At 41.1% G+C, this 11,729-nt stretch overlaps 1 long non-coding RNA gene across 1 annotated transcript; it reads right to left on the minus strand.

Annotated features, from left to right (window-relative positions):
- Positions 1–2,143: 2,143 nt before the first annotated feature.
- LOC148315649 (uncharacterized) lies at positions 2,144–3,602 on the minus strand. The gene is made up of 3 exons (XR_015840724.1): positions 3,579–3,602; positions 3,036–3,205; positions 2,144–2,235 (listed from the first exon to the last, which is right to left on the minus strand). It is a non-coding gene; the product is annotated as an uncharacterized LOC148315649 (long non-coding RNA).
- Between the last annotated feature and the right edge of the window lie 8,127 nt (positions 3,603–11,729).

Genomic DNA, 11,729 nt, shown 5'->3' on the forward strand with positions numbered 1-11,729 from the left:
ACACAAATTATCCTGACATTTGGAATTTCAAGAAGTGATTTGAAGTGAAAATTATGCATTTTGTGAATGATGTTGTAACAAGTGGGACAGTTGTTGCAAAATTGACTCAAAGCGTCATTGTGCATACAGTCTGCAGGACTTGTGGAACGCACTAATGGGACTGTTAAGGGCAGACTTATCAAGACAATGAGGGAAAAAAAGGAGACAATGACCAGACTGTGTTTCAATCACAACAATGAGGATAGTGCCAGCCGAAGTTAGGACACTATCCCCTATCGACTCTCAGGTTCATCAGAACCACCAGCGACTGGCACATCAGTCCCAGTCCACATGGGAAACATGTTTTGACCAAAAAGAAAAAAAAAAAAAAGACGCAATTACTGGTCAGTGTGTTCTGATCCACAGAGAAATCACGTCCGTGTGGGAGACCAACTCTTCTTCAAGGTGCTGAAACGACTTCGTTGGGACAAGTGAATGCTGAGATGGCCCTCGCCAGATGATTGCAGTGACCCCGACGGCAGCAAAGGTCGCGGGGCGTGGCAGCTGGATCCACCAGTTGCAGTACAAGCTTCTCCGGTTTCCAGCTAAAGGCCGAGCAACGCGAATCCCTCGAACAGGAGCCCACCTGAGTCACAATATCGGACCACATGCACATCGGAACCGCACAACCAGCCACAGATACGAATGTTGAAGCCACAGAACAAAAAGATTAGATATTGTTTGGAAATTAATGACGTACATAAAGAATTTTAGCCTTGATTGGAGAACATTACTGCATTTACATTTTTAATAAAATGAAACAATTATTGATGTTATGACCACTACGAAGAATTTGAAAGACAATATATCGGGATAATTATGGTTTTCATTTTTGTTATGTGTAGTCTGTTCATGTTGCATTATTCTTATGACAAAGATGATTATTAACTGCATGTTTGTTGCCCAAATGTACCATTACAACCTGATTGATGTTGAGAATGACGAATTCGAACTGGACAATGACAAACTCGAACTGGACACTGAAACCTAAATAACACATGGACCCTTTTGCCCCTGCCCCCACACATGCACACACATACACCACACACGAAGATCCGGGAGGTAAAGACGGCTGTCCCCTCCTACAACGAGGCAAGGGCCTCCATCAAGTCGCCGCAGAGACAAGCTCTGCGTGGAGACAAACTCTGCGTGGAGACAGTTTTGTTATTTTTCACTAGGTATATTGAAGTTTTTTTATGTTTTATTCCCAAGTGACCAACATACCATGAGAATCTCGTTCCACGCCGGAAGGGAGGAGGGGAATTTTGTCCCTACTGAGGGTTTTCGCCCCTCCACGGATGACCACACTGTTGTATGATTTCATTATGATGATCTGTCTTAAAGCCGTAAGGACATGATTTAAACCCACAAACGGGTGAATGTGAGATGGGATGAGGATATGTAAATAGTTTGTGTATTTCTAATCATGTTTTTATACACTATTTGTATCAGTTATAATTGCGCACACACACAGACACTCACATTATTGCTTTAGCACACACGCGCACAACTGGAACACACGCACACACTTTAGTTTCGAATTCCTGACTGACTACTGTGGTTGATTGCTTCCTGCCTGCCTGCTAGAATTTCAGACAGACCTCCATTGTCTGCTTAGGTTGCTGATAAAAGACCGAACGGGTGGTAGAGAGTGAGAGAGAGTGCGCGAGATTGAACTGGCAAGACGCCTGCTTCACCTCCTGACTTCCTCTCCCATTCGCGAATGGTCAAAAACAAAACTCTAACTGGTTTGGTCTGGATTTATGCCACCTTCAGTCTAAAAATGGCGTCAGGACGTTTTAAACCTGACAGTTGCCTTGAGATCTCCGAGCTCGAACTGCCCTATTCCCACCTTGATCACAAGCTCCCATGAACCACTTGGACAGGGTTGCCTGTGTCCTTCTCGTTGATGTCCTTTGTGGCTCCATTCCTTTTCAGTGCTCCTAAAACAAAAAAGACAAGAAGCCAACTTAGTAAAGCTATTTAATGATTGTGAAACCTTATGGGACATGCTGAAATGTCTTCACACCACAATCCCTTAAAAAAAAAAAATATTACCGTATAGAACATCAGAAAAAGGCAGGTCTCGGCGCTTGTTCTTGCTACGATGTCCAAAGAGATTGTACTTCAGAGACAGAGGATTTGTCATGATGAACGCCATCATTGTTCTGACACTATCGTCCAATCCACCAATACCTGCAACCATTATAACATGGGTGTCACTCGATCCAGATAATCATCACACACTTAAAAATATTTTGGCAGTTAAACTGGTTATGATAAACGTCACAGGAAAGGAATTGTCGATTAAGTGAACAGCTTCGGTAACGCCATATACACTCAAAGGGCAAGAGCCCAACATTCTACCAAAATGATTATGATTAGGGAGGTAACGATTCACTCAAGCCCCGATTCGATTTTTGATTTTCAGTTCCCGATTTCGATTCGATATTTTAATTGTTTTAAGTTGCTGCCACGTTTGTCTCTGTGCGCTCGTGTGATGCTGCAGCGATCCACAAACAAAATATGTCTATACGTCTTGTGCATTTTGAATGGAACCAAAAAACAATACACGATGCCAAATTGTACTATTATTATGAAACTGCCTATGAGTAGTAAAAGAAATACTTGTAAAAATATTTCACATTTTTAGAGCCCCAATACATTCTTTTAAATATAGAAGGGACTGAAATCATGTGAAAATTGAGTCTTTTTCTCAGTTTCCGACTTGGGGTGAACACATTCGGCTTATCATAGTTGCAGTTGACCATCTTGAACTCTGAAGTCTTTCAACTCGGCCTTCCGAATCAGGGTTTTAGAGGTGGGGCTATTTAGTGATACAGTAGGATGGTTTGATCTCTGTAGCTCCAGAATCAGGAATGTACTGGGACTGGGGTTCCTACTTGGGTTTAGGGTACCTAATTTTATATTTCAAGAAATTAAATAATTATTTATAATTTTGAAGATAATACATTAAAATTTCATCATTTTCATACCTGCATTAGATCCTGCAGTAGACTCACAGACTCAACATGTTGGACGTACTCAAGGACCTTCTGCAGCGCCTCTCTTGGTTAGGAAGCTTTTTCTCTGTGACAATCCATGGGGAGGTGTAGATGGTACTTCGTCATCACAGGCTTCAGACTCGTCACTTGAGAAAACATCCCTGCAATGGATGCATAGACACTTGGGCATGAATGTCATTTAACAACAAAAGCTAGAACAAAGAGCTTTGCATTTAAAAGAATACATCTGTGATGGGGAAGCCAGGTTAAAGTGTTAATTTTATAATTATGTAATTAGCTGCAGGTTAGTCTAGTGAAGGTGTAATCACTTCTATTTTGGAGCATAGCTTTTGCTCTGTCCAATCATTGCCTCACCTGCTGAAACCCACATTCGGGTATTTTACAAACCAAAAACTTAAATACCTGTACAGCTCTCATTTTTAACTTATTTTCTCTAACCTTTACCCACAAAATTTGAATATTCAAAATAAAAGTACACAAAGAAGTCACAATTTTTCCACATTAGTTACTTACGTAGTTCCTCTCAAATGCAGCTCAACACTGCATTGAATTAGAGCTTGATAAGCCTACACACAAAACATACAAAGCACATTGTGGCATGATTCTGAATGAGCCAATCTAGCATTTCAACATCTGTTCAACTGTTGGAATTTTAACTATTATCTGACTCTATTAACCAACATTCATCCAACAATTATGCGCGCTCGTTTTGGACACTGCATTGAATTAGAGCTTGATAAACCCACACACAAAACATACAAAGCACATTGTGGCATGATTCTGAATGAGCCAATCTAGCATTTCAATATCTGTTCAACTTTCATCTTGAATTTCTATTATTTAAATAACAGGCAACATTCAACAGTTAATATGTTTTGCTTTACTTACCCAAATCAAACACATCACAAAAAAGCCTTAAATGAGCTAGTGGAGTAGATTGTATTAATTTGAGTGAAAGCTTAAGTCTTTTGGAGAATTTTGGAGAGAGATCGAGGGACACTGTGTTTAGCGTCGTAGGCCCAATGCTAACAATATGTAGCTCGTTGTAAAGGTCCTCATAAAAATAAATAAAACACACAACGCTTATCAGTATTATTAAAAGGGTGATTATAATGTACTTAAGTTTTCCCCAAAATAATTCGAGTACGTACGTTGTTGATATACCCTCTGTGTTCTCGTCACTTATCATTTTAGCATACTGTGTTTTAGCTAACGCACCAAGCAGTTTTCCAACACAGGCAACCTTGAAAAATTACAAAACACATTGTAAAGTAAGTCTAAAAAATGAGAGCCAGACATTTACCCAAGATTAATTAATTAATTCAATTATCGTTCGGGACTCACCGTGCTTTCAGCTCTTCTGCCGCACCTCAAAGACCGCGTAGCTTGCATTCGCTCCTTTTCTCACAGTTTGAATATGCTGCCTTCAAAAGAATCTGTAATTTTGACAACTCCAACTTGAATCTACAAAAATCAAGCAATAAGGTAGAAATAACTTCAAATATACTTTGAATAAAGATCTTTCACAGCATACAGAATTAATAAAATAACATTAATTAATAATGTTGATTTTGTTTATTTAAAAAAAAGTAACTGTGTTGACTGTTGGATGTGGCTGACAATGCTGGACCTGCCTTGTCAAATAGTTCATAGATGACAATCTTAGCTGTCTGGTATATTATAAAATGTTATCTTGTCCCTTAAGGGTTATTAAGTCACAGTTGGGGGTACATGTAAATTCACAAAATATAACGTCCAGCCTTGTTAAATTTAGCATAGATAAATACATGAATTTAATTTTAATTTTAATAAATCAATCAATCCTCTGTACTGCTTCTTGTCCTCACAAGGGTCCCCGGGAGTGCTGGAGCCTATCCCAGCTGTCTTCGGGCAGTCGACAGGGTACACCCTGAACTGGTTGCCAGTCAATCGCAGGGCACACAGAGACAAGCAACCATCCGCTCTCACACTCAGACCTTGGACCAGTGACCAATCAACCTATCATGGATGTTTTTGGAAAGTGGGAGGAAACCGGCGAAAACCCTAGCAGGCACAGGGAGAACCTTGCACTTCTGTACTGTGATGCGGACTTGCTAACCAGTCCGCCACCGTGCCGCTTGTTCTAAAGAGTCCCAGAAAATAAAAACACCCGTCCCTTAGTCAAAAGCGGAAAAAGTCCAACAACAACCCGACCATAATTTGCATTGTTCCATAAGTTAAATCAATGTCAAACCTAATAAAAGCTGACTTCTGGTCCTCAAAAATCCTACACTTATTTTAGTCCTTTCACAATCTCGCAGCATAGGCTCCATGGCCATGTCTCTATCGTTTTGGCATCCATTGAATAGTTCTACTGAGAATAGTCTTCAGGGTGGTTACTATTAGCATAGCATGCATTAAATATCAAAAAGGCTCCAGAACAAATTTTCAAACCCATGCCCGCTTAGCTCATCTATAACCCATACAGGACCCAGACATGGTTGACCAGCTCTAACCTATGCCCACTTATCCCACACATAACCCAAACAGGACCGATAAATGGTGACCACTTCTAACCCATGCCCACTTAGCCCACACATAACCCAAATAGGACCCAGACATGGTTGACCAGCTCTAACCCATGCCCACTTGGCCCATATACAGCCCATATGAGACCCTCACATGGTTGACCAGTTCTAACCCATGCCCACTTAGCCCACACATAACCCAAATAGGACCTATAAATGGTTTCAGTAGTAGATTCAGTAGTTTTTATCATTACAGCATTTTCCCCTCTGTATAATGGACAGACATTAGGAGTGTTTCCTTACACTTAGATACGTTTATACTGTGTATATTTGCATGCTTTTTATGAATGTCTGCTGCTAATGTTATACATTAACGGCTACATTACGCCGCCGACTCTGTGTGAGCTATATCTTTGCTGCTGTAACACCTCAAATTTCCCCATTGTGGGACTAATAAAGGACATCTTTATCTTTATCTTTACCAGTTCTAACCCATGCCCACTTAGCCCATACACAACCCGTATTGCACCCACAACATTTGCCCAGTTTAAGCCCATGCCCACCAATCCCAGATGGCGCCCACATGGAACCCTGTACCATTGCCCACTTCTAGCCCATTCCCACTTGGTACCCAGGAATCCCGCATTTACCCCATTTGGGGCCCAGTTGGACATGTTGGCTGGGTACAGTACTTTTATTCTTGCAGTATTTTTATCATTGCAGTATTTTCAATCATTCAGTATTTTTTTTTATCATTGCAGCATTTTTATTTATTTCCCCTCTGAACCATAGACAGGCATTAGGAGTGTTTCCTTACACTTGTATATGTTGTGGGCTGTAAGTGTGTATATACATGGGGATCTGTGTATATACGTATATACTGTGTATATTTGCATGCTTTTTATGAATGCCTGCTGCCAATGTTATACATTAACGGCTACATTACGTCGGTGCCACTGTGTGATGTATATCTTTGCTGCTGTAACACTGCAAATGTCCCCGTTATTGGACAATTAAAAGACATCTTTATCTTTAGAAATTGAAGATTCACTTGCGAGGCCATTTTCAACACGGACCTTTCAAGAGAAGCTATATCGTCCAACACTTGGTCAGTGCTGTCTAAGTGCTTTTCTGTATATTGTTTGTCCACCCGTGGTGTCATAAATTATGGTATTATGAGGGGGATTTATTCAAGTAGGACTAAGTAGGACTTCATTGAAGGCCCAGGTGTGAAATGCATGGCCCTCCACTGGTTCAAATAATATCTAAAACTAAATTACCAGTTACATGTGCAATTTCAATATTCAACAATTATCTCAACAAAAAAGGACAATCTGAATTTTTTTTAAATGCACAATAAAACAGAAAAGCCATTTCCGGGTATTTTACAATTCAGTCTTCATTGGGGAAAAAACATTCAACAATTTGCTTTTCTTATTTAATACATAGTTCAGCACAGCAGGTGGCGGACAAGCACCTTAAAACGTCATTCGCCTACACAAGGAAGAAGAACATGCCCGAGGCGCTCCCGTGTCCTCGTCTTTCGGTCAACCTGAGAATAATGTTCTTGAGGATTAAAGTTTATAAATGTAAGTATGATGTGATTTTTTATTTTATTTTATGTTGTTGAACAGTGTTTTTGTTTATTTTATAATTTCGTCATTAAAAGGCTGTGGCGGTTGGAGAGTCAGCTTCGTGTTAGGGCGTGTTAAAGATCCCGATACCCACACTACACCCTCATTGAAGTATATACGAGTAAAATTATTCGAGCGCGCAGCCAAAGTATATTGTCCACAATTATTTGCGGACTTAACCAAAATCCCATTGAACTGGCGATGTTCGGTGGAATTCTTGTGCCCATGCTGAAAAAAATTCTCTTCAAATGTACATATCAAATTATGACATTATGATAAACAGTTGCATGTGTGCAATTTCGGTCACTCTTTTAAAGTCACCTACGTGTTTTGTCCGAGTGCAGCTAGCGTACTTAGCGACCTTGTGTGCATGCGCCGCAGATTGTGAGAGCGCCTCAAATAGTACAAATGAAGCTATAGCTTGTTCCGGTGGGTCCCAAGCCAGGGTTTTTTCTTAACTACCACATTACTTAAGTTTTAATATCACTCTCAACGTCAAAATTGTTACAAATAAATACATAATGATAACGTGCCGCCAAGCTCGATGACATAGGAGGCGGAAGTTGGTGTCGTCACACGCATTGTCCCAATTTTGCAATATCGGTACGCTTGGAACCTGTGCTCTGCAACACCCCATGTACACGTCAACGAGGAACGTATGGTGTAGAGTGTTTATTGCGATTGGGCCATTCTTTGTCACGGTCTTCTCTCTGACAAATTGGCATATTTAGCAGCCAAAATATAATGAGCCGTTGCTGTGATAGTAGTTGCAGCCCAAGGTTATTTTAGTAAACGAAAATGAACTCAAAACTTGAATAGAAAAAAATAAAATTCGATAATGAAAAAAATACAGTGAACCCTCGGTTATCGCGGTTAATGGGGACCGAGACCACCCGCGAAAACTGAAAATCCGCGAAGTAGCGGCGCACCTTCAAAAATGCTTAAAAAAAAAAAGTGCGAAGTAGTGGTGCACCTTCAAAAATGCTTAAAAAAAAAATAATAATAAATATGTATATATATATATATATATGTATATATATATATATATACACGGGTAGAGAGAGAGAGAGTGAAATTCATGCTATAACAAAAAAAAAAAAATTATTATTAAAACTTATTATTTTTTTATTCCCCAGCCATTATTTTTGTATTTATTCAATTACTTCTTTTTGTATGAAAGGTGGCATTCTTCATTTATTTTTTTTATTCATTTATTCATTCATAACTGACAGCCTCGCGCTCCGCTCGTGCTCGGGCGGAAGAGGTGCTCCTCTTCGGCTTAATTGTCATGTCAAAGCGTGTCTCCGTTCGGTTGAACTCGGTTTCATTTCGCCCCGCCCGTGCCCGGGGAAGGTGCTTCTCTTCGGCTTAACTGTGACGCGAGCATGCCCTCCTCCTCCGGAGCTTCCATTCGGTTAAACTTAGGGGCCGCTTGACACCGCCCGTGCCCGGGGAAGGTGCTCCTCTTCGGCTTAACTGCCACGCACGCCGGCCGGCCTCCTCCGGAGCTCTCGTACGCTCCCGAACAGAGCGAAATGTCGCCCCGCTAGTGCCCGGGCGGAAGTTGTTCCTCTTCGGCTTAACTGCCACGCACGCTGGCCGGAGCTCTGGTACGGTCCGAACCGCGCGAAACGTCGCCCCAAATCGTGCCCGGGGGAACGTGCTCTTCTTCGTCCACTCTCCTCTTCGCCCACGCTCTTCTTCGGCGCATGCCGGCCGTCTTACAGCTCCAGCGCCCCGTCGTGCCGCTCGGCGAAACTACAATGCCCCCGAATATTTTTTAGACCCGCGAAGCACTGAACCCGCGAAAGGTGAACCGCGAAGTAGCGAGGGTTCACTGTAAAATGAAAATGCTCTTTCAAAAATTAAAACTATCTAAAACTAGTGATGGCAAAATGAAGCCCCATAAAGCAGCCAAGCCCTGCAGGGAAATACTTCACACACGAATGGGCTTCGAGATGCTTCATTTTTCTTGACTACGCCATCCCGTGGACAGAAAAATGTATAACATGCTTGGTGCATGCAATAAAATGGTGAGCTGTAAATCATGCTCTGCTTACCAAACAATATGTATTTGAAGAGTGATTTTAATTGTTCTGTTTTACTTTGTCTTCTCACTTCTCCAATATTCAGACAGCTCCGCAGAGACCAACGTTTCACCCCCACACTGATATAAAATGGACCCAACCGTTTGGGTCTCTTTCCAAATTTGGTACCAAAGCCTCCCCCACAGTGCGGCAGCTATCTTGAATTGGCCCGTTCCCAGAGAGTTTTACTTCATTCAGTGTCATTCAGTATTATTCAAAATCTTTCAGTGTCATTCCAAATCATTCAATGTCATTCACGATCTTTCCACATCCTTCCACCTTCCATCGTTCAGTGTCATTCCACATTCTCTTTGATATATAACATAACATAACAATAACATAATCCTGGGTCAGCAGACACCTAATTAATGTGTTAATACATGATACATTTTTATATAAGCAACACTTATGATTGTAACGTATTTTTAATTCTTTCTAGGCGGGAACTGTCCGAACAAAAAATTCATGCAATTTGTAATTATACACTTTGTCATACAAAAAGTCACTCAGGGCAAGAGAAAAAGAATTGTCACTTGCCCAAGTTGGGCAAGTAATTTGGCCACTCGGGCAAGGCAAATTTTAGTGGCACTTGCCCTATGGGGAAGCAGTTTTTAAAGTTAACTTCGAACCCTGTGATGGTGTCTTGTGACCAGTCTTAATCAGCTGATGTTCCATGAAGGCGTGCCTTACCTGTCACAAGAATGAAGGCAAGTCACGCCCCCCGCTGTCCGTTCACTCCGCCAAGATGCTGCTCCAGGTGGTAGAGAGGATGAAGGCTCCCTTGTCTCTGTTCATGGTTTTTATGCCTCGCTTGCAGATCTCAATTGCTTCTTTGATCCAGCGCTGTAGTTTGTTCTCTCCGGTGCGGATGACCCTGCCCTTCTCCCAGTCCATGATGTGGTTTTCCCTTTTGCAGTGGTCAGTGATTGCTGATTTGTAATGTTCATGTTGTGCTTGTTCTTTTACTGCTCTGATTTTTTAATTTTTTTGACAGGTAAGTCACACCCTCATGGAACATCAGCTGATAAAGACGGGTCTCAAGACACCATCATGCGACACTCTGAAGAAGGCGAAAGACTCGCCGAAACATGTCAGGTAAAAAATTAACCTAAAACATAATTGTCTGCTTTTAATGAATCAGTCAAATATCAATAATAAGAAGACAAAATGAACCTAATACAAATAAATGAATGCTTAATAACTCCCCTGGACATGCTCCTAAAAATCCAAACCTTCACCTGTAAATAAAACGTCCCGACCTGAAGACATCTTAATGTTATTATTTTGTTATACACACAGCGCCGCCAAGTGGAATCAAAAATTTGTTTTTATTTTAATTTTCACGTACTGCACGGTGCCCTTTTGACGAATCCGACTGAAAATTAGTCAGAAAAGACTCACTTACTCTCTGCCGAATTTTGTGACGTTTTGGCAAAAGGCGTGGCTATTACGGTGCTGAAAAGTCCGATTGTACTCTGTGGCAACAAAAGCTCCGGCAACATTACTCAGATGATACTATCTTCTCGAAGTTGTACACATTTGAGGATACTTCAGCCCTGAAGACATCCACCAACTTATTTTTCATCGTAGTAGTAGCGCCACCAACTGGTAAAAGCTAATACAAGTTATTTTTTTGGATGTTTTTCTCCGTGCAACTCAACAAGGTCGCCCTCATATATGCTCGGATGACTGTTTCGGCCATGAGGATGTCACAATACGAAATTCATCCTTTTTCGTGAAAAGTTGTGGGAGTGGCATTGCACTGTTCGGCAATAAAACAACGCTGATTATGAGGTTCTAAATATGAACGACAACTCGTGAAACTTTACACACACATCAGGCAGAGCAAATTTATCAATATTTTATACGTTAGTTGTGCAGCTATTTTGAAATGGCTCGCCATGGCCCTCGAGAAATGTTAAAAAAAGCAGCCCTGGTTGAGTGTTTCACCTCGCTTTTTGTAAATTTTATGGAGTACAGTGAACCCTCGGTTATCGCGGTTAATGGGGACCGAGACCACCCGCGAAAACTGAAAATCCGCGAAGTAGCGGCGCACCTTCAAAAATGCTTAAAAAAAAATACAATATATATAATAAATATATAAATATATATATACGGGGAGAGAGAGAGAGAGTGAAATTGATGTTATAACAAAAAAACCAAATTATTATTAAAACGTATTATTTTTTTATTCCCCAGCCATTCTTTTTGTATTTATTTAATTACTCAGACTTTTACCTGCTGGTACGCCGTCTGGTGTGCCCTGTGAAATGAAAGGTGCCATTCTTTCTTTCTTTATTTATTTATTCATTCATAACTGACAGCTTCGCGCTCCGCTCGTTCCCGGGCGGAAGAGGTGCTCCAATTCGGCTTAACTGTGACACACGCCCACCCTCCTCCCCCGGAGCTTCCATTCGGTTAAACTTAGGGGCCGCT

The sequence above is a fragment of the Idiotropiscis lumnitzeri genome, unplaced genomic scaffold, assembly GCF_059441095.1.
Source record: "Idiotropiscis lumnitzeri isolate Australia: NSW breed Sydney's pygmy pipehorse unplaced genomic scaffold, RoL_Ilum_1.0 HiC_scaffold_67, whole genome shotgun sequence".
Taxonomy (NCBI): Eukaryota; Metazoa; Chordata; class Actinopteri; order Syngnathiformes; family Syngnathidae; genus Idiotropiscis; species Idiotropiscis lumnitzeri.